This window comes from Peromyscus eremicus, chromosome 8b (genome assembly GCF_949786415.1).
Source record: "Peromyscus eremicus chromosome 8b, PerEre_H2_v1, whole genome shotgun sequence".
In the NCBI taxonomy this organism is placed as follows: Eukaryota; Metazoa; Chordata; class Mammalia; order Rodentia; family Cricetidae; genus Peromyscus; species Peromyscus eremicus.
Window position 1 is genome coordinate 35172750 of NC_081424.1, and position 21132 is coordinate 35193881.

General features: G+C 38.7%; 1 pseudogene; it reads left to right on the top strand.

Moving 5' to 3' along the window:
* The first annotated feature begins 5404 nt into the window (after positions 1-5404).
* On the top strand, positions 5405-5578 carry LOC131918911 (U2 spliceosomal RNA; annotated as a pseudogene).
* The last annotated feature ends 15554 nt before the right edge of the window (positions 5579-21132 follow it).

Here is a 21132-nt window from a genome sequence, read left to right on the forward strand (position 1 = left end):
AAGACAAAGGCACTTGATACTAACCCTGATGACATAAATTCCATCCCAGGGGTCCACATAGTGGAACAGAAACTGACTTACATCGTTGTCTTTGGACATCCATACATGTACTGTGGCATGGCTGAACTACACACACACACACACACACACACACACACACACACACACACACACACATACACACACACACACAAAACTAAATAATCAAAATAGACTTGTAAGAAAGAAATCTAAACTTCCTTATTCCCAATTTTTTGTAATAAAAAGATTGACTTATGTGGACTTCCTCACCAAGATTCACATTTTGTACAAAGTCTACTGGACAATAAAATAAACGATGGAGGCAATTGTAAATGAAAAGAATTAGCAAATCAATGAAACTTGCCTTCTAGGAAAAAGTACAAACACTGAAAGAGAGTTTTGTGTATGATAAACATGTCATTTCAAATTGGTGCAATAAAAGTTAATTATTCTGTTAAAGGTATTGAAATAACTTACTTCATTACTATTCATTCAAGACACTTTAATAAAGAAAATTATTTGGTCAATTTATATTTATTTATAATGGTTTATGCTAACATCAACATACACAGATAAAAATGACTAATGATCTAAGAAAATATTGTAGAACATTTTTGAGACTCAAGTTTAAGCATAATTATATAAATGATATATATTGTTAATGGGAACTCATTAATGTTTTCAATAAACCTCATACATGATAGATTAAAGTAATTTTAAACACTATTTAAAATTGTTCATTAAACTATTTCATGATGTGGAATTTTCTGCTTGCCACACCATTTGGAGACACAGGTTCTAGATTTGGGGACATTTTGCACTTAGCTGTTCAGATGAGGGATGCAGTGTAACAGTATAAACAGTGTTTAGGAATACTCTAAGCTCCATCAATATGAAGTTGGTACAAAGAAGTGTTTCATTAGCCACCCAATGAGATGTGCAACCTTTGGGATAGTGTTTGTACTTGATATCATAAATCTATGCTGTACTGTGGGGGGGTTGTTTTTATGAGACATATGATATAAGTGATTGCATGTGCATTAAACTTGTACAAAAAGTCTCAAGGTATTTCTCTTTCAGTAGAAGGCTATGGGTACAACTCTTACTTTACTGTGACTTTAAAAAATATTTAGGCTGGGCAGTGGTGGTGCACGCCTTTAATTCCAGCACTCAGGAGGCAGAGGCAAGTAGACCTCTGTGAGTTAGAGGCCAGCCTGGTCTACAGAGTGAGTTCCAGATTAGCCAAGGCTATACAGAGAAACCCTGTCGCAAAAAAAAGGAACAAAATTTATCTGAAGTTTCATATATTCATACATTGAGCTAAGTTTTAAGTAACCACAAAAAGGCTGAATTTTTACATTTAAAAAAGTGATCTTAACTCCATTGTAATTAGCCTTGTGAAAATATATAGGGGTAGTGATACTTTGCAAAGGCAAAACATTTCATGAAAAGTATCTCCAGCTCTTAAAGATTTACCTAGTCCCATCACAAATGACACATGAACTCTACATGATAGATGATACCAGTGTATAGAAGGGCATTGTTCTTCATGAAATTGCTAAGGGAAACTGGAATGCACAGGAAATGTTGTCTAGCTTTGGACAGCATGGGCATTTTCATGCTGGATGTACACATATGCACATCTAGTCATGGCTTCCAAAACATGTGGTACTTGTTTTCTATAAGAGGAGAAAGTATGTTAGGGTGTGTGTACATGTTATTTGGAGGAGCAAAAGAACAGCTTGGAGAAGACTCATGTTCATCATGCCCTTTTTAATGCTTATTACCTGCCTAAATATGACCTGAACAAGGACAATACCACTAGTCACGTTAACATGCACAGACAAAAGCTCACAAACTGTCAACCCTAGACAACCGAGGCATGCTGAGGGCAGGAGAAATAATCTTCCCCAGGGAAGAGTGCAGCAGTTGGTTATCCAACACCAAGTGGTCAGCCCTGAAAACACACGCACAAGAATTAGTGTATGGCCTGAGCAGATTTTATGTATCAACAATTAAAGAGAAAGAGGCCATGAATTTGAAAGAGAGCAAGGGAGATAGATGGGAGGTTTTGGAGGGAGGAAATGATTAATGGTTAATGGAATATTGGTAGAAGTGAAAAACAATCACTTTTTCTTATTATGTTTTCATTTGTCATATGACATTGATGAGGGCTCCTCTTCTGGGCATGAGGGTTATTAATTAACTAAATGTATGGAGAACATTTCCTTTTTAATGCAGAAACTTCATAAATGAATGAACACCACCTTGAAATTGCTCTGAGAACCATTTTCTTTATTATATACTTTGAGAATCTATTGAGTCTTTTCTGCTGCTGCTGAATACAAAGTAAGAAAATTTTTTTAGATTACCGTTATCATTCATATTTAAATAAAGCCCCAACGTGGCAGAGGTAATTGTATTTCTCAAAGTAATAAAAGACTATTGCGGGTCGGTGTAAAAGAGAGGTGATAAAGAGCTTTTGAGATTTTATTGAAAGGTTCATAATTAATTGACAGATTTTAAAGATCTGGAAACATCTCATTTTGAAGAATAGTCTATTATAGAGCCTCAACATCCATAATGTTGTACTGGAGCCACTGGGGCTGGAATGTGGTTGGAAGGGAAGCACGAAAAGGCCACATCTCTCTCTCTCTGAAGCTCTGATTTCATACATTTTGTATTTTTAAGTACTATATGAGATTTGGCTTGGGAATACATTATGTTACAAGAAGAATATGGAAAGGCTTAAGTTTGTTTTGTTCCCACAGTGTGTAAATGAAGAAATTGAGATTGCAAATAGATGTCTGTCGCAGCCAGCCTTCTGTTGCTGTGGCAAAATGCCTGAGAGAATCAATTTAAGGGATGAAAACCCATTTGGCTTATAATTTCTGGAGTTTCAGTCGATGGTCACCTGTCTTCACTTTTCTAGGCTTTTGTGAGGGAGAATATTATGGCAGGAGTGTGTGTTAACTTAGAGCTGTCCACTACATGGTGTCTAAGAGATTAAAAAGGGAGAAAGAAGGGTCCAGAGTCTCAGTATACCTTTCAAGGACATCTCCCTCTTAGTGACTTCCTCCAGCTGGATCTGTCTCCTAATGTTTCTGCCACACTGAATTGTTGGAGTATATTATTGTAAGGTGTTTTACTTTTGTTTATATTGTATTTGTTTAACTCTGTGAAGCTGTGTTACGCTGCCTGTATAAAACACCTGATGATCTAATAAAGAACTGGCCAATAGCAAGGCAGGAGAAAGGGTAGATGGGGCTGGCAGGCAGAGAAAATACATAGGAGAAATATGTAAGACAAATCTTAAAAGGTCTTATTAATTAAAAAACCTGGAGCCAGATATTGGGGTAAAAACTGATCAGAAAAGCAAAACAAGCCACAGGCAACCTCACCTCACCAACTCCTCAGCAGATCGATCCTCTTTCCACGAATCCTCAGACTGAAAGCCTCTGAGTCCTCACTCCTGAGGGTCTCAGTTGAGCTGCTGCTAAAAAGCTTCTAGTTCCTAGTCCTCACGCCTTATATACCTTTCTGCTTCCTGCCATCACTTCCTGGGATTAAAGGCATGTGTCCTTTCCAACCAAAGATATGAGAACTCAAGTCCTGGGATTAAAGGTGTGTGCCATGACTGCCTGGCTTGTTTCCAGTGTGGCATTGAACTCACAGAGATCCAATGGATCTCTGCCTCTTGAGTGATAGGATCAAAGGTGTGTGTGCCACCACTATCTGGCCTCTATGTCTAATCTAGTGGCTGACTGTGTTCTCTGATCCCCAGATAAATTTATTAGAGTGCACCATATATTGGGGGACACAATATATCACCACAGAAATATGGGAAATGAGAAAGAGAAGAAGAGGAGCCAGAGAAGGGGAGGACATCAGGGGCCAGCCACCCAGCTATACAACCAGGAAAAGCCCAGAGTCAAAAAGACAGATGGGTTCAGTTAAAGAAAGCTGGTAGAAATGAAGCCAAGCTAAGGCAGGGCATTCATAAGTAATGGTAAGCCTCCATATGTGAATTTATTTGGGAGCTGGGTGGAAGGCCCCCCAAAAGAGTAAAATACCAACAACAACATTTTGGTGTCCAAATGTATTTCCATAGAGCCCGAGAAAGCTGAAAAAACCAAAAAAACAAAAAAACAAAAACAAAAAACAAAAAAACAAAGATACGACTCCTTTAAGAGGTGCTACTGTTCCGCTGGCAGTGCTAAATTAAAACAGCAAGCTAAGTTAAAAACTGCCTGTGGCAACACAGGTACTGGCTTCCACAGCTAGGACAGTTCAGTGCAGTTTTCAGTCATGAACTTCTGACCAGGGGCTTGAGCTTCAGGCTTGGCTTTCCCACCTGGAGAAGTGGGTGGAGCCAGCTGAGAGCCTCTTGTGGAGAATCCTGGTGTACCTTAGCAGTCTGAAGTTTGCTTGTGCAGTCAAATAAAGGACGACAGATACGCAGTAAAGGAGATCCAGACGGAAAAACCTCTAAACAGGTTACAGTGCGTTTAACAATGTGCGTAGGCTTAAGAAAAGAAAAAGGGTACAGTCATAGAAAAAAAAAATGAATAGTTTATAAAAGTAAGTCTTTAAAGAGAAAGTAAAAGAAAAAAGCCATGTAAGATGGGAAATACACAGATAGTCCATATCCTGTATGTTATTGTGTTGATTTTTGAACTTTTTGATTGTTGAAAAGCAAAGAACAGCTGCAAAGAGACCTGGAATTGAAAGAGGGACTGTTGAAGTAAATCAGCCTATACATTTTAGGAATGCCTTAACTTTTAAAAAGCCAAAAAATATATTTGTCAAATGGAAATCAAAAATGCTTTGAAGTTTTGTTCCCACAGGAGATGAGAGGCTGTGGATTCCTTCAGGGTTAATATGGATCAGGTTTGATCAGGCGAGACCTCCTGAAACTTGACGGGTGATATCTATCAGCAAAGGTTACTGCTGGTCTTTTCAAGACTTGTTCATTATCTCAAATTCTGTCTGGGACCCTAAAGATGCTTTGTCCACAGACAGCAGGAAGAACAATGGAGAAAACTATATCCACATTCCCAAGAGTTGGGGAGTGTGGGTGGTCTTTGGTTATTTGGTGGGTTATGAGTGTTTGTTATCATTTAGGGGAACATAGTATATTGATACAAATTTAAAGTTTTTTATTACACTGTATATATGTTTCTACTCTTGTTTAAAGGATTTTTGTATATTGATAAAAATTAAGGTTATTTTTGTTGCAACATATTGTATATATATATATATATATATATATATCTTCTTTAAGATATTGTACTTATGCAGTTTATTTAAAAATGTAAGGTAAAATTCTAGTTTTTGAAAGCTGTTGTTATAAACTATATAGGATAATCAGGAAACATGGGTTATCGCTTCTCGGCCTTTTGGCTAAGATCAAGTGTAGGAAACATGGGTTAGTGGTTAGTCATTTATAACAATCAAATTTGTAGATATGTTAGGTGTGCTTTCCAGATCATATAGGGATATACTTTAGATAGATATATGGTCTTCAAACACTTCAAAGACCTATAGAATATGGAATTTAAAATGTTTTGTTAACAAAGTTTTTCATGACAATGAGACACATCTATTCCTAGAAGCACCAGTTTACTTCAGGGATGATGGGCATTGAAGAAGCTCCTTATGGAGTTTGCTTTCATGGTGGCAAGGTTAACCACTGGTCAAAGAAACTGTTCTTTCTTTTGACTGCTGACAAGGTGCTGTGCAGATTGGACATGCAGGACACACAGGAAAAAGACTGTTAAACTTTGCCAAAACAAGGCAGGGCAGTCCTTCAGATTTCCTGCTTCATTGAAAAGTCTGCCAGATACTCTAGGCCTGTAAGCTGAAGATGGATGCCCCAATGCTGCAGAAGAATTTTGAATGACTGTCCAGAAAGCCAAATGTCTTTGTTGTTAGATAATATTACATCCTTCTGGGTCTTTGAGGGAGTTGAAGACTAGACAGTTATATTTGCAGTTTTTCTTAGTTATGATAGAATATAAATTAGGTATAAAACTTTAGATTCACAAGAATTTTGAATGACTGTCCAGAAAGCCAAATGTCTTTGTTGTTAGATAATATTACATCCTTCTGGGTCTTTGAGGGAGTTGAAGACTAGACAGTTATATTTGCAGTTTTTCTTAGTTATGATAGAATATAAATTAGGTATAAAACTTTAGATTCACTAAAATAGGATAGATAATGCATTATTTTCTTTGAATATGCTAACTACAAGTGGACTGAATATTGTAAATTAATTCTTACTTGGTAACTGTTTTTGTTGTATGTAGTTACACCATGTTAAAGTTAAAAACCTTTATTTTTATTTAGACAAAAAGGAGGAAATGTTGGGGAATATTATTTTAAGGTGTGTTACTTTTGTTTATGTTGCATTTGTTTATCTCTGTGAAGCTGTGTTACTGTGCCTGTGTAAAACACCTGATGGTCTAATAAAGAACTGGTCAATAGCAAGTCAGGAGAAAGGATAGGCAGGCTGGCAGGCACAGAGTATATATAGAAGGAGCAATCTGGGAAAGAGAAAAAGAAGAAGAGGAGCCAGAGAAGGGGAGGACATCAGGAGCCAGCCACCCAGCTACACAACCAGCAAGCCACAGAAAAAGAGTAAGATTTACGGAAGTAAGAGAATGGGAAAAGCCCAGAGGCAAAAAGACAGATGGTTTCAGTTAAAGAAAGCTGGTAGAAACTAAACCAAGTTAAGGCCAGGAATTCATAAGTAATGATAAGCCTCCATGTGTGAACTTATTTGGAAACTGGATAGAAGGCCCCGCAAAAGAACAAAATACCAACAACACTGAATAACTTCACCATGTAGGGATAACATCTGCAATACTGTTTTTTTGGGGGGGGTGGTGGTGGTGGTGAAGGCAGATGCTATTCAAGCAGTAACAACTTATGCTCTAGCTTTCTGATTATTAATACCCAATATGTTATGGGTTTTACAAAATGCTTTGCTTTTCTCAACAGTGCGATACAGACATCAGTACCATTTCCCAAACAAGGAAACAGACACTCAGATTTTTTTTAAGATTTATCTTTTTATTATTTCAAATATGTCCAGAGAGATGGCTTAGAGGTTAAGAACACAGACTGCTCTTCCAGAGGACCTGGGTTCAATTCCCAGTGCTCACATGGTGGCTGACCACTGTCTGTTACTCCAGTCCCAGGGACTCTGATGCCGTCTTCTGGCCTCTGTGAGCACCAGGTAGGCATGAGGTGCACCGAAAATTATACATGCAAAAACACCCATACATATAAAGTAAATAAATTTTAAATTTTAATGTGCCTGTGTGTGATTATGAGCACATGTGAGTACAGGTGCCCATGGAGGCCAGAATAGGTTGTCAGATCCTCTGGAGATGAAGTGGTTGGGAGCTGTTTGGCCTGAGTGCCAGGAAGGGAACACAGGTCCTCTGCAAAAGCAGCAGCTGCTCTTAAGTGCTGAGCCATCTCTTTAACCACACTTAGAGGGTTTTCCTATCTCTCCTCATATACCTGCTTCTCCTGTTCCCTCCCTGGACCACTTTCTACCTGACCAGGGGTACCTCTTAGTGTTGTAATTCCTTCCATGTTTGCGTGCTCCAAACCAAAAAAGTTGTAACATATCATCCAGAGTATTTTAAAAGAATGTCATCAAAACTGCTATTATGAGAACCAGCTGATTTCTGCACAGCATTCCTGTGTATGAATATAGCTAGTAATGACAAACTCTAACCAGTAGAGCTCAGAATAATATGAAAATTTTACTTAGCAATTTACATGATTGCTATGGTGTGTGTCTACATGTGTGTGGGTAGAAATTGTCTTATGTGGTTCTTCTTCACCGTTTTAATAAATGATGTGTTTGTAACTTTAGGATTTATCAAGAGCTATATCTTGAACACAGTGGTATTACAAAAAATAAATGTTTCTTATTTTCACAACAAATCTTAATAATATCCTTGAATTTGAGCTGGACTTTGCATAGGGTGTTATAGTCTCTTCAAGGGCACCGAATTTCCATATGTTCAGGATGTTCAGTGAAAACTCTCAGCGTTCACTTATCACTATTGGAGTGATGAGTGGGAAGGTACATCCCTGAAGCTTCTTTAAGCTGTGTGAATTTTAACATGTTTAAAAACCTTTGGAGACTAGCTTAGGTGCCTGGGAATTTGTGAACACATTTTAAGAGCTGTGGTCTGTAAGGATCATACCATGTCATAAGAAATAAGAGATTGTGACTGTACTATATTGACATATGTGCATATATATTCCAGATTTTATTTAATGATTTCTTTGTCATTAGACATTCATTTCTGGAACTCTGTGATTTTTATTATTAAAATTAATACTTTAAAAACCAGACCATTTCTTATATCTTTAATAATTTCCATTGGAAAGATTCCTATTAATTCTACTATTATAGAAGCCTACAGTGTCATGAATTTAAAATAATTTTTGCATTGACAGATTTCACCCACATACTGATCAATGTTAGAGTACTTGCCTAGCATACATGAGGCTCATGGTTCAATTTTCAGTACTGAAAACTAAGCAAAATGAAATAAACAAACAAGCACTGGTTGCATTAGTTGTGAGATGCCGGACACCATAACACAGAAAGAGGTAAATGGAGCATAGGCGTTAAGAAAAGACACTGCCTTGGAGCCAAGCAACCTAAGTCTTGCTTCAGGTTTTAACACTTATTTCTTGTGTAGCTTTGCAAAAGATTAAGTCTTTTGTACCTTAGTTTCTTTCTTTGTGAAAATGGAATAGAAATATATTATGATTAATTAAATGAGGTACCATGCCTAAAGGTTAAAAATTTGTGTCACGCCGGGCGGTGGTGGCGCACGCCTTTAATCCCAGCACTTGGGAGGCAGAGCCAGGCGGATCTCTGTGAGTTCGAGGCCAGCCTGGGCTACCAAGTGAGTTCCAGGAAAGGCGCAAAGCTACACAGAGAAACCCTGTCTCGAAAAACCAAAAAAAAAAAAAAAAAAAAAAAATTTGTGTCACTTCATAAATTATTTTTAAACATTGGTAATTATTACTATATTGTAGAATATTATTTTGAGCTATGTTACTTTTGTTTGTGTTGCATTTGTTTAACTCTGTGAAGCTGTGTTGCTGTGCCTGTCTAAAACACCTGATGGTCTAATAAAGAACTGAACAGCCAATAGTAAGGCAGGAGAAAGGATAGGTGGGGCTGGCAGGCAGGGAGAATATATATATGGAGAAATCTGGGAGGAGAGAAGAAGTAGCCAGAAAAGGAGGAGGATTCCAGGGGCCAGCCACCTATATACACAGCATGCCATGGAGTAAGAGTTACAGAAGTAAGAGAACAGGAAAAACCCAGAGGCAAAAGTTAGACATGATAATTAAAGTTAAGGAAATCTGGCAAGAAACAAGTCAAGCTATGGCTGGGTATTTATAATCAAGAATAAGCCTCCATGTGTGATTTATTTGGGAGCTGAGTTGTGGACCCCCCAAAAGAGCAAAAACAACCAACAACACTATATAGTGAAGGACTTCTTGATAAATGTTTACCCAAAATTCAGACATCAACAAAATTAAACAATTACCACAATTTAAATGGAGAAAGATTATTGAAATTATTATTATTTTATTTATCTTTGTAAGAGGAAGAGAATATGCTCCACTACTCCCTGGTTCTGATATTGGCTCTACCTTAGGATCTAGGAACTCAATAATACAAAAGCTGATAGATAAAAGGAAAGTGTAAGTACTTTACTATGTTTACTTCTACTCCATTTATACTAGAATCTGCACAAGTCCAAAGAAATGACCAAGGTTTATGCTTTAGCACTTTTTAGACAAACAAAAATTTTTATGAGGAAATGACAGAAAAGATGCATCTCTGGGCAAGAATAGTAAATTCTAGGGATCTTACCAGGATATAAATGGAGGCAGAGAGTAGTGGAATAAAAGCTAATGGGAAATAACTGTTATCTTAATAATGTTGTTAGCTGGATTTGGTGGCACATGCTTAGTTGAGTCACCCTGGTCTACATAGTGAGTTCCAGAGGAGCCAGAGCAATACACTGAGACCCCTGTTTCAAATATAATAATAATAATAATAATAATAATAATAATAATAATAATAGTAGTAGTAGTAGTAATGTTTATTCTGGTTCATTATAGTTCCAGTTTCCAGTTTGGCTATTGTGGTGTTGTGAACAAAAAATATCCCCTGTAGGATCCTGTATTTGAACATGTGGACTCTAGTTGTTGGCATTGTTCATGGAGGTTATGGAACCTTAAGGGGGTGGAGTCTTGCTAGAGGCAGCATGTCACTGGAGGTAGGCTTTGGGTGTTTATTGCTTCACCCTGCCTCCTGTTCATTCTTACTGCTCCCTGTGTGTGACTAAAGATGCAATCCACTAGCTTCATGTTTTTTGTTTTTTGTTTTTTGTTTCTGGCTTACCATCCCTCCCTGACATTATGAATTCTAGCCCTCTGGCATTCTAAGCCAAAACAAACCTTTTCTTCTATAAATTGCCTTTGGCCATTGCATTTCCCTGCAACAACAAAAGAGTAACAAATACAATTTTTTTTTATATATCTTCTAGAAAATATCAACCTCATTTGTCAGTCTTAGCTAATGGTCTTATTATATGTAGTGGCTAATCTTGATTGCCAACTTACCTGCTTTGGGACATACTTAAAAAACTAATAGAGCATTCTGGGTGTGTCTGAGGATGTTTCCTGCAATTATGGCATATGGGTCAGGGAACTGAGGAGGGAAGGCTTGCTCTGAATATATACAGTGTCACCCAATTGGGGTGTATGTGCGTAGATTGGATAGAAAGCTTAAGAGGAAGAAGCTCACTGTGTGCACCTACTCTTCTCTTCCTGATGAGGTGCTTTTTTTGTGTGTTGCCATGGCCTGGAAACGTCAGGAAACAAGTTCTTAAAGCTGCCAACATTGACTTGTCTCTGTGAATCTGCAGAGAGCTTCAAGGCCCTGTGCCACAGACTGGGGCCATGTCATTGGTTCTTCTGGTTCTGAGGCTTCACATCTTTGTATCAAGCAGCTACTGGTTTCTTCAATTCCCATACCAGCAGATGCCCATTCTTGGGGTGACCCAACCACTGAGTATGTAGGCTAATGTGGTAAAATCCCATCATTTATATATAATCTTGGTTCTTTTGATCTGGAGAATCCTGACCATCTTAGGATTTTTATTGCTGTGATTAAACACCATGATGATAAGCGACTTGGAGAGGGAAGAGTTTATTCTTCTTATATTTCCATATCACAGTCCATCACTGAAGGAAGTCAGGTCAAGAACTCAACAGGGCAGGAACCTGAAAGCAGGAGCTGATGCAGAGGCCATGGAGGAGCACTGCTTATAGGCTTGTTCCTTATGGACTACCCATCTTTTTCTTTAATAGCATATAGGATCACCAGCCTAAGGGTGGTATTATTCACAGTTATCTGGACCCTCTCACATCAATTATCTATCAAGAAAATGCACCACAGACTTGCCTACAGGAAAATTTGATCAAGACATTTTCTCAATTGAGAGTTCCTCTTCCCAAATGACTCCAGCTTGTGCCAAGTTGTCCTAAAATGGACCAACACACTCATCAATACAATACTGGAAAGATTATCTTTCCCCAAAGAATCTTTATGGTTTGCTGTATGTAGGAAGAGACAGTCCAAGTGCGTGTTTCTAAAGTTACCATTTCGCAGCGATTCATGATCAAATGAATATATCAAGTAGGAATATTTGGGATGACATATCCTTAATTCTTTCACCTTTTCCACATCTTTCACCCTTTCAAACTAACCCATGTGAAGTACATGAACAAAAACAGGACAATGGAAAAGGATTATCTTCAGGGCTTTGTAAAAAAGACAGGCATTAATTGTCATTGAGATGTTTATATTTGACCTTAATGTGAAGGCAAACTATGCTTACACTTGATGCCATTACTCATATGATACTTGTATTTTATAATATATTTATAAAATTAATACTTATACATGATATAAATATATTTCATGAATTCATTCTGATAAGTTACCCCTAGGTAACAAAGCTTCAGCTAAGTTTTAGTCCTTGGGTAAGGAATTTTACCCAGAATAGTTTTCCAGAGACACCCTTGTGTTTCATGGGGCTTATGTACCCCCTAATGCCTATGTCTTATAGATGGAAATGGTAGGCTCTCACCCTACAACATCCAGAAATCTGCATTGTAAGGAAACTAGAGCTTATTTCTTAAAGCCATCCATTTATCAGCAGAAGGAAATCCAGTAATGATTGGATTCATTACTCTACTGTAAGTGCAAATCCACCTCCAATGACCAGGGGTACTACAGTTTAAAAGAATTCCAAAAACCATTCATGCAATTATTGTTTTTTGAAAATATATTAGCAATATGTTCTTAAAAACCTCAGCTCAATGTGACTTGGACTTTCCCATGGAATCTTAAAGTTGTATTTTGGATAAAATTCTTTGAAAAGCTCTCTAAGCCAAAAATCATCTGAATATTAGTTTTATGCTCATATATACCCTGTGAATGTGGGTCTCCACGTGGTAACAGGTTGGTTGGCAATGGGTTCATGTGCTCAACTGTTTCTCAAGGCTATTTTAAGATCACTATGCAATGTAGTTGGCCACACAGAGGAACAGCTGATACCATTTCTAATGCCAGGATCAAGATATTCCTAAGTCAGAAGTTAGTCTCAGTAACTTCAGATTTCTTGCAAATCTGCTTTTGAAATATTTCATGTTCTGGTAATTAGAAATTAGTAGAAATTATAAACAAAATACAGTGACCATGAATCCCTCAGCTCTTTTTATAGTTATCATCAGCACGGGCTCTTGCAGAGCTATCTTCCTGTAGAAGTTTGTTTTAATACAGGCTAAGGTTCTAGTTAACTGCATAACTTTCCTGTCTCCCATTTTGCAGGTCCCCTCTATTGTTCTTTTATTTTTTGTTTGTTTGTTGTTGTCTTTTGTTTGTTCTTGTTTTTTTTCAGCAGTCATCAATATCTAATAAGCATTTTATCTGTTTACCTGTTCATTGTCTGTCAATATCACCAGAATGAAAATTCCTTGAGGCACAAACTGTCTTGCCCACTGCCATACCTACAATGTCTAGGAAAGAACTTAGCATATCATATACACATAATGGAAATTTTGAATGTTGATATTTTATACACTTTATTCCTGTGTCTTATAATGGTAGAAATTCCATGAATATTATGATTGCAAACTTTATAGAAAATATAGAATGCATATCACGAGGCCTGACAGCTTATGTCACCAACCACAGGAACCGCTACCTGTTTGTGAGAACATTTTTCAGTGATGAAAGCCAATTTTTGTGTTATTTATTTGAGTTTATTAACGTCTCAAAGACATCAGGCATGTTAAAGTGGTTCTAACCTGCTGATGCTCTGAGATGCTCTACAAAATTGCTTTTATTAAAACTAGAGGAGACATAATCCTTGGCCTACTTTATATATTACTTTTTAGCCTGAGCCAAACTCTTCTAGCTAAGCCAATTTGAAAGACGTTAGAAATTCAAACCCATGGCCATTGACCTAAATACAGCAAGATGCCATTTTCCACGGTTGATGCTACGCTTGTTTTCTGCCTTAGTCCATTTTTTTGTTCGCATAACTGAACACCATAGACTTGATGAGAGAGATTTGTTTAGCTCATCCTATAGGAAGCACAAGAGCATCACATAACATCAGCTTGGCCTCTGGTGAGGGCCTGCCTTTGGAGTGATGCCTTGATGAAAAGCATTGCGTAGAGAGACAGAACTGGCATGTTCTCTTACTCTCTTTCATTTCTTACAAAGCCACTGTGTAATCATTTAACCCTATTTACCTCCCAAAGGCCCTACCTACAAATGGTGTAGACTTTGGAGATTAAAATTTTAATACATGAAATTTTGGGGGAATCATTTAAATATAGCACTTTACTTCTTGCTTCAGTGATTTATCATGTAAAGTACTTCATTTTCTCTCCAGTCAATGACCAGAAATAAAAAAGGATAATCCTTTTTTTCAAGTCACAAAAAGTCTACTTTGTGTGAATCATAGTCAATTCCATGATTATTTGTCCTTTCTTTTCTGTTACAGAAAACTAACTTGACCTTCTTAGGAAGGGTGATTAGTAGAATTAGTAATGTTACTGATTATGTTACAGCCTCTGCAGCTGGGTGAAGTAGGAGCCAATCCATTTTCTTTGTGGCTCTTTTCTCTCCCTTCCTGATGCTGTACATTACTCCCTTCCAATCTGGATGACAATTCATTTCCTCAGTGAAAACAATACAAAATATCTGAATACAAGGCATTATTGCATTCCTTGAAATGAAAGTAGCTTATTCTTGTCTTTTTGTTTATTGAAACGTAAACAAAGTGGTGAGTTCTTCAAATTCGGAGGGAAAAGAATGTTCTTCCTCTGCTTAGAGTTGTCTCTGAAGGCTCAGGCATATGCTTGCTGTTGTTTTTCTGTGTTTTACCCCAGTTAGCTGGGGATTTAGCACCAGGAAGTGAGGGCAGAAGATTGTAAATAAAGCTTCAGTTCATCTGCTGGATGACTGAGAAGGAACACTGGGAAGTGAAAGCTAGGAGCTGACATGATCGGGGTGGAACCTGGCAAAGGGACTCTGGACCCTACAACTTTCTGAGCTCTCTCCAAGCAAAATATTTAAAGAAATATATTTGAGTAGCTGTAGTTTATGGTTTTCTTTATTTTTTATTTTAAACTTTATTATAAGAAAAGCTGCAAATTAAAAAAAAAAAACACTCCATGATGTTACCACCATCACTATTACTAACTAACAGCATTTAGGATGTGTTAGACACTAGCATTCTCCATACGTCAACTTATTTTATCCATACAATAAAGTGATAGGGTAGGCTCTATTGTCATTCTCATTTTACAGAATATACATCTAAAGCATTATCCTATTACCTTGTTCTTTATATCCATATCACAAAATTCCAAGAATCCTGGTCCATACCTGAAACTGGAAACGACTGAATTTTGTCTATGCTTTTTTTTTCCCCACAAATATCTGTACTAGTAATAAACCTTGATATGTAAATTAGGCAAACAGGTCACAGTAAGAGCTTAACATCTGTCCTGTAGCAGTTTGCCCCAAGACTGTAGCATTCAGTCCTGCAGGGAAGCTCTTTAAACGAGAAAGGAAACAACTCGAAACAGCTTCAGGAAGTCCCTGAAGCTGACCAGATTCACTAGACCACAAGAGCAAACAGTAAAAAGTGCCGAGCGTCACTCTCAGACAAGTCAGGATGCAAATAAGACTTGAAGTCAAGCCCTGCTGCCTGGAAGAACTTTAGAGTCGCTTGGAAAGGACACTCTCCAAACTGCTGAGCGGCCTGCGGGCTGGGTGGAGTGCTCTAGCTTTTCGGCTTTTGTGAGCTGTCACCCATGTTGGAAATTGGTGAGGCAGCTGCTCTCGAGTCATTTCCACTCCTGTGAAGAACCTTTTACCTATATTCCTGGAAGTAACCTCCTCCCATATTCCTGGAAGTAACCCCAAGAAATACATTGGTTCTTCAAGTTTGATTTTGACGGTATGCGTACTTCATTCTGTCATGGATTCTCTATCTGAGGTGAGAAGATGTGTGTGTGTTGCATCTCCCCCAGAAAGATCTAGTCACACGTCTAATAATAGAATATAAGTAACTATAACAATATACTATAGTCAAAATAATTTAAAATGTTCGACTCTCCTAAACTTTCTGTTCAGTGTTTTAAAATTAAAGTTTACTGCTGGGAATACTGTAGAAAGTGAAACCAGAGACTGAGGTGAGTGGGTGACTGCTGGACTGCCTTGATTTGTAGTGTGGGACAACTACTTACTGTACTTTCCTGAATTACAGTGTGTGGAGACTATTTGCCTGTTCTGAACTGTAATGTGTGGGAACTGTCTTGTTTTGTAATATTAGTTAACATTTGGCTATCTTTTTAGTTTAATCATTCTAACTACAGTGAATTTTTATGGACAATACTGTTTATTCTGCTCTGTATATCACAGGCCTACTCTCCCCATAAGCTTGAGGCTGAGAACCCAGAGTCTAATAACCTGAGTGGTAGAGTTGCATCAAGATTTTTGTAATGTAAATATCTCAGTTTAGAGACCAAAATTCTCCATCTTGAATTATGACAATTGATTCCCAGGTGAGCATTCCATTTTTCTTCCTCATCATTGACATTCTCTCTCCTCACTATTAGAATTATTTGGATTAGTTGCTTGTTGGTTGAAAAAATAGTGACTTCTCAATAACACTAGGATTTACTCTCTGGTCCTAAAATCCAATCCTAACCACACTTACCTTTCATGGTGTCTCCTCTAACTAACTGAAGGTAACTAATCCTTGTTTAGTTACACAAATGTATTCATCATTCCTGCCTCTGCTGCTTCATCAATTTACCACTCTTGATTAGGTTATCATAATAAACTCAGTGTATTCTAGTTACTGAAGCCTAGTATTGTACTGGAATGTATGCTCAGCTCTTCTGTGCATTTTTGTTATAGAAGAAGGAGCCGAGATTTGTAGACAAAGCTTATCCAGCACTTGCACATTCTGTAAGTGGAGCTGCTGGGATTTGAACCTATAGTATTCTAACCACAACTGAGTTCTTAGATGTGAGGACTCCTGATTTTTGACCATATGAAGGAGAGGGATAAGATAGCATCAACACTGCAAATGTAACCCATGCACAAATCTTGTCTCCAGGACATAGATGCATCTAGGAAGTTCCCTTGCGAAGAACTAAAGTATTGTTACCACTCCACACTGCCATGGAATGTCGTTCTGTATGCTGTGAATATGTGTTGCTCTGATTGGTTGATAAGTAAAATGCTGATTGGCCAGTAGCCAGACAGGAAGCATAGGTGGAGTAAGCAGATGAGGAGAATTCAGGGAAGAGGAAGACTAAGTCAGGAGTTGCCAGCCAGGTGCAGAGGAAGCAAGATGACAAGGCAGAACTGAGAAAAGGTACCAAGCCACATGGCTAAATGTAGATAAGAATTATGGGTTAATTTAAGTGTAAGAGCTAGTCAATAATAAGCCTGAGCAAATGGCCATAGTTTAAAAATAACATAAGCCTCTGTGTGTTTATTTGGGTCTGAGTGGCCGCGGGACCAGGCAGGACACAGGAAAACTTCCAACTACACCATGGCCTTCAGGTATCTAGTCTAGGGCTCAGCATGGCACTTGCCAGTGCTGCCAAGCAAAAGTGGAGCATATTCCTCTTGTCTGTGGTTTGAGATCAGTTGCTTCTTCATGTTTTCCTTTTATTTGCTGGTAAAGGAGAAAAAAATAACAGGATAACAGATGTGAATGCTTAATCACATTGCTTAATATTACAAAGTGGCACAAAAGCACGGTTTGCTTTATCTAGACAGATGGAGTTTTATAAAATAATCATGAATTCTCTTTTTGTTAGACTTGCAGAATAATTGTGCACTGAATTTGACTGTACTTTCCAAAAAGGTCATCTTGACCTCTAAATGATCTCTTTAGGCTGTTTGTGATTGTCATTTCCTGATCAGTGTGGCACAGGTTGAAACATATTTCAATTTGTTTTCCTTTATGAAAAATGTTTACAGAAAAATAGAGTCTAGAAACTAAAGTTTGGTTAGCATAATTCACACTTAGGTCTTCTGAATACTGTTTTTACAAAGACAGCTTATTCTTTTATTATTTCTTGCAGATATCAAGAAATATAGCTTTTTTTAATGCACTCAGCATATGCTCAATAGCAGTTGAAATAATTAGTCCATTTAGCATGTCCATCATGACACTAAATTTGTATTTCAGGGTAGTTTACATTGCAGTTGCTGGATCAATGTGAGGAAAAATTTCAAGCCAGTGAACAGTTTTGGAATAGTTAGTCCATTATTAAATAGAAATTAATCATAAAGAGAATGAAAGGTCCATAACGAGCACCTGGAAGTCTGTGTGTTAGAATGATACAATACTGGAGCTAATAAATTTTAAGTTTTATATCTAGTAATCATATTTTGAAAAAGAGTATACCATTCTAGTTGTATGAATGTGGTTTATATTTTAAATAGTACATGTATAATGGTTGCTCACAGTTACAATAAATAGACCACTTTAAAAAAATATTTCTATATTCATTATCCATGAAGATAACACAAAGATGGCTAATTATTTTAAAACTCTCTTACATTACGTGCACTTTGAATATAGATTTTGTTTTGGTAGCTTGTGTTTGAAAATATCACTTTCCTTAAAATCATAGATGTATGTTTTGAAAGTATCTGCAGTCTTCAAACATAAATCACAGATTTGTTTTAGCCTTTGTTAGCAGTCTGAAGCTCTAAGATTAGAGTCATTGTATTTTAACGTGTGAGTATATGTGATGGACACAAAGAGAAGAAATATTTCATGTTGTACACAAAATTTGCGTACCTTAGATCCTTGGTATATTGTGAGAGGTTACAGTAGATAAAACTTAATCAATGCCATTTATGGATCACAGTGTATTTGAAAGCAACATAAGTTACAAGGAAAATGCACAGGCTTTGGGATTGACCCATGTCACCAGAAATCTCAGCTCAGATGAGAAAGGAATAGTCTGGGAAGAAACGTAAGGATTACTAATCAACAGTTAGTTATGGGCTTGGCACAGTTCTAAGTGTTTAAGACATGTTGCATCATTAATCTTCACAAAAATCTTTCCCAATGGAGATTCGTATTGATTAAACATCACTAAGTACAAGAGGTTGACAGGTGGCAAAAAAAGGGACAAAGTGGCTGCGTGACTTGCTACGAATTTAGAGAGTGACTGGGCTGAGATTGAGCTCTGGCAGTTTGGCTCCATGGGCAACCCTTTTAAATATTTTATTCAATAAATGTCTCCCTGAAGACTGAGGTTTAGATCCCTGACTTTTTCTTGCAAAGACGAAGCTCTAGATCCTTGCCAGGAAACGTGTAGCTAGCCTGGAATGTATATCTTGAGGATATTCAGGTCCTAGAGTGTGTTTGGTTATGGCAGGGGTCGGTCTAATTTTGAACGGAAGTCAATTTTCACTTTAGCACTTTCGTTTGTTTTTATGAAGATGAATAAAATTGTTTTCTTATGGCTTGTTCCTGAGTCCCCTGAGAAACAGCTGCAGCCTTCTCTTCCCTCACAAACTCATTATTCTCTCACACACTCACTCTCCCCTCACACACTCACTCTCCCCTCACACACTCACTCTTCCCTCACACACTCATTATTCTCTCACACACTCACTCTCCCCTCACACACTCACTCTCCCCTCACACACTCACTCTCCCCTCACACACTCACTCTCCCCTCACACACTCACTCTCCCCTCACACACTCACTCTCTTCTCACACACTCACTCTCCCCTCACACACTCACTCTCCCCTCACACACTCACTCTCTTCTCACACACTCACTCTCCCCTCACACACTCACTCTCCCTCACACACTCACTCTCCCTCACACACTCACTCTCCCCTCACACACTCACTCTCCCCTCACACACTCCCTCTCCCCTCACACACTCACTCTCTTCTCACACACTCACTCTCCCCTCACACACTCACTCTCCCCTCACACACTCACTCTCCCCTCACACACTCACTCTCCCCTCACACACTCACTCTCCCTCACACACTCACTCTCCCCTCACACACTCACTCTCCCTCACACACTCACTCTCCCCTCACACACTCACTCTCCCCTCACACACTCACTCTCCTCTCACACACTCACTCTCCCCTCACACACTCACTCTCCCTCACACACTCACTCTCCCCTCACACACTCACTCTCCCTCACACACTCACTCTCCCCTCACACACTCACTCTCCCCTCACACACTCACTCTCCCTCACACACTCACTCTCCCCTCACACACTCACTCTCCCCTCACACACTCACTCTCCCCTCACACACTCACTCTCCCCTCACACACTCACTCTTCCTTCACACACTCACTCTCCCCTCACACACTCACTCTCCCCTCACACACTCACTCTCCCCTCACACACTCACTCTCTCCTCACACACTCACTCTCCCCTCACACACTCACTCTCCCCTCACACACTCACTCTCCCCTCACACACTCACTCTCCCCTCACACACACACTCTCTCCTCACACCCTCACTCTCTCCTCTCACACACTCACTCTCCCTCACACACTCACTCTCCCCTCACACACTCACTCTCCCTCACACACTCACTCTCCCCTCACACACTCTCTTTTCTCACACACTCACTCTTCCCTCACACACTCACTCTCCCCTCACACACTCTCTTTTCTCACACACTCACTCTTCTCTCACATACTCACAGCCACCTGGCTGTTCCAGTGCTTAGCTCTCTCAATCACAGTCCTCACTTGGTCTCACAACTACTTTGAACTTTCCCGAGTATCTCAACATTCTGATTATCACCAAGCACCTTGCCCTCTGCATTTCTCATACGCAAACTCACATGTGGAAAGATCAGATCCAGTCAGACAAGAAATCATGGAGGTTCTTTTTTCCATTCCCTGACACCCACCTAAATTTAAATGTCATCAGAAAAATCGGGCCATCAAAAGGACGATAAGACTTGGAATACATAAAGAGCTAGATATAGGTACAATTAAAATCACTTAATCTGAGGGTTGGGTCCCTGACCAGGTCTTCTTGTACTGGATCTTCCTTTGTAGCCTTCCCTTAAAGGTCTTAATCATTATTGAGCCCTTCCTGTGTATAACATGATTTTGTGATCATCCATGGGGGAATTATTTCAATTAATCTTCACAGAGACAACCATTTGCTAATATGAAGGCAATTTGCTGAGGAGAAAACCAACTCTTGAAGAATCTGTATGATGACTTAAGGCTACAGGGTTAGGAAACATGAGAGCTTGAATCCACACCCCCATTTTTTTTTTTGTATTTTTTTTTGTATTTTTATTTTGCAATACAATTCAGTTCTACATATCAGCCACGGATTCCCTTGTTCTCCCCCCTCCCGCCCCCTCCCCTTCCCCCCAGCCCACCCCCCATTCCCACCTCCTCCAGGGCAAAGCCTCCCCTGAGGA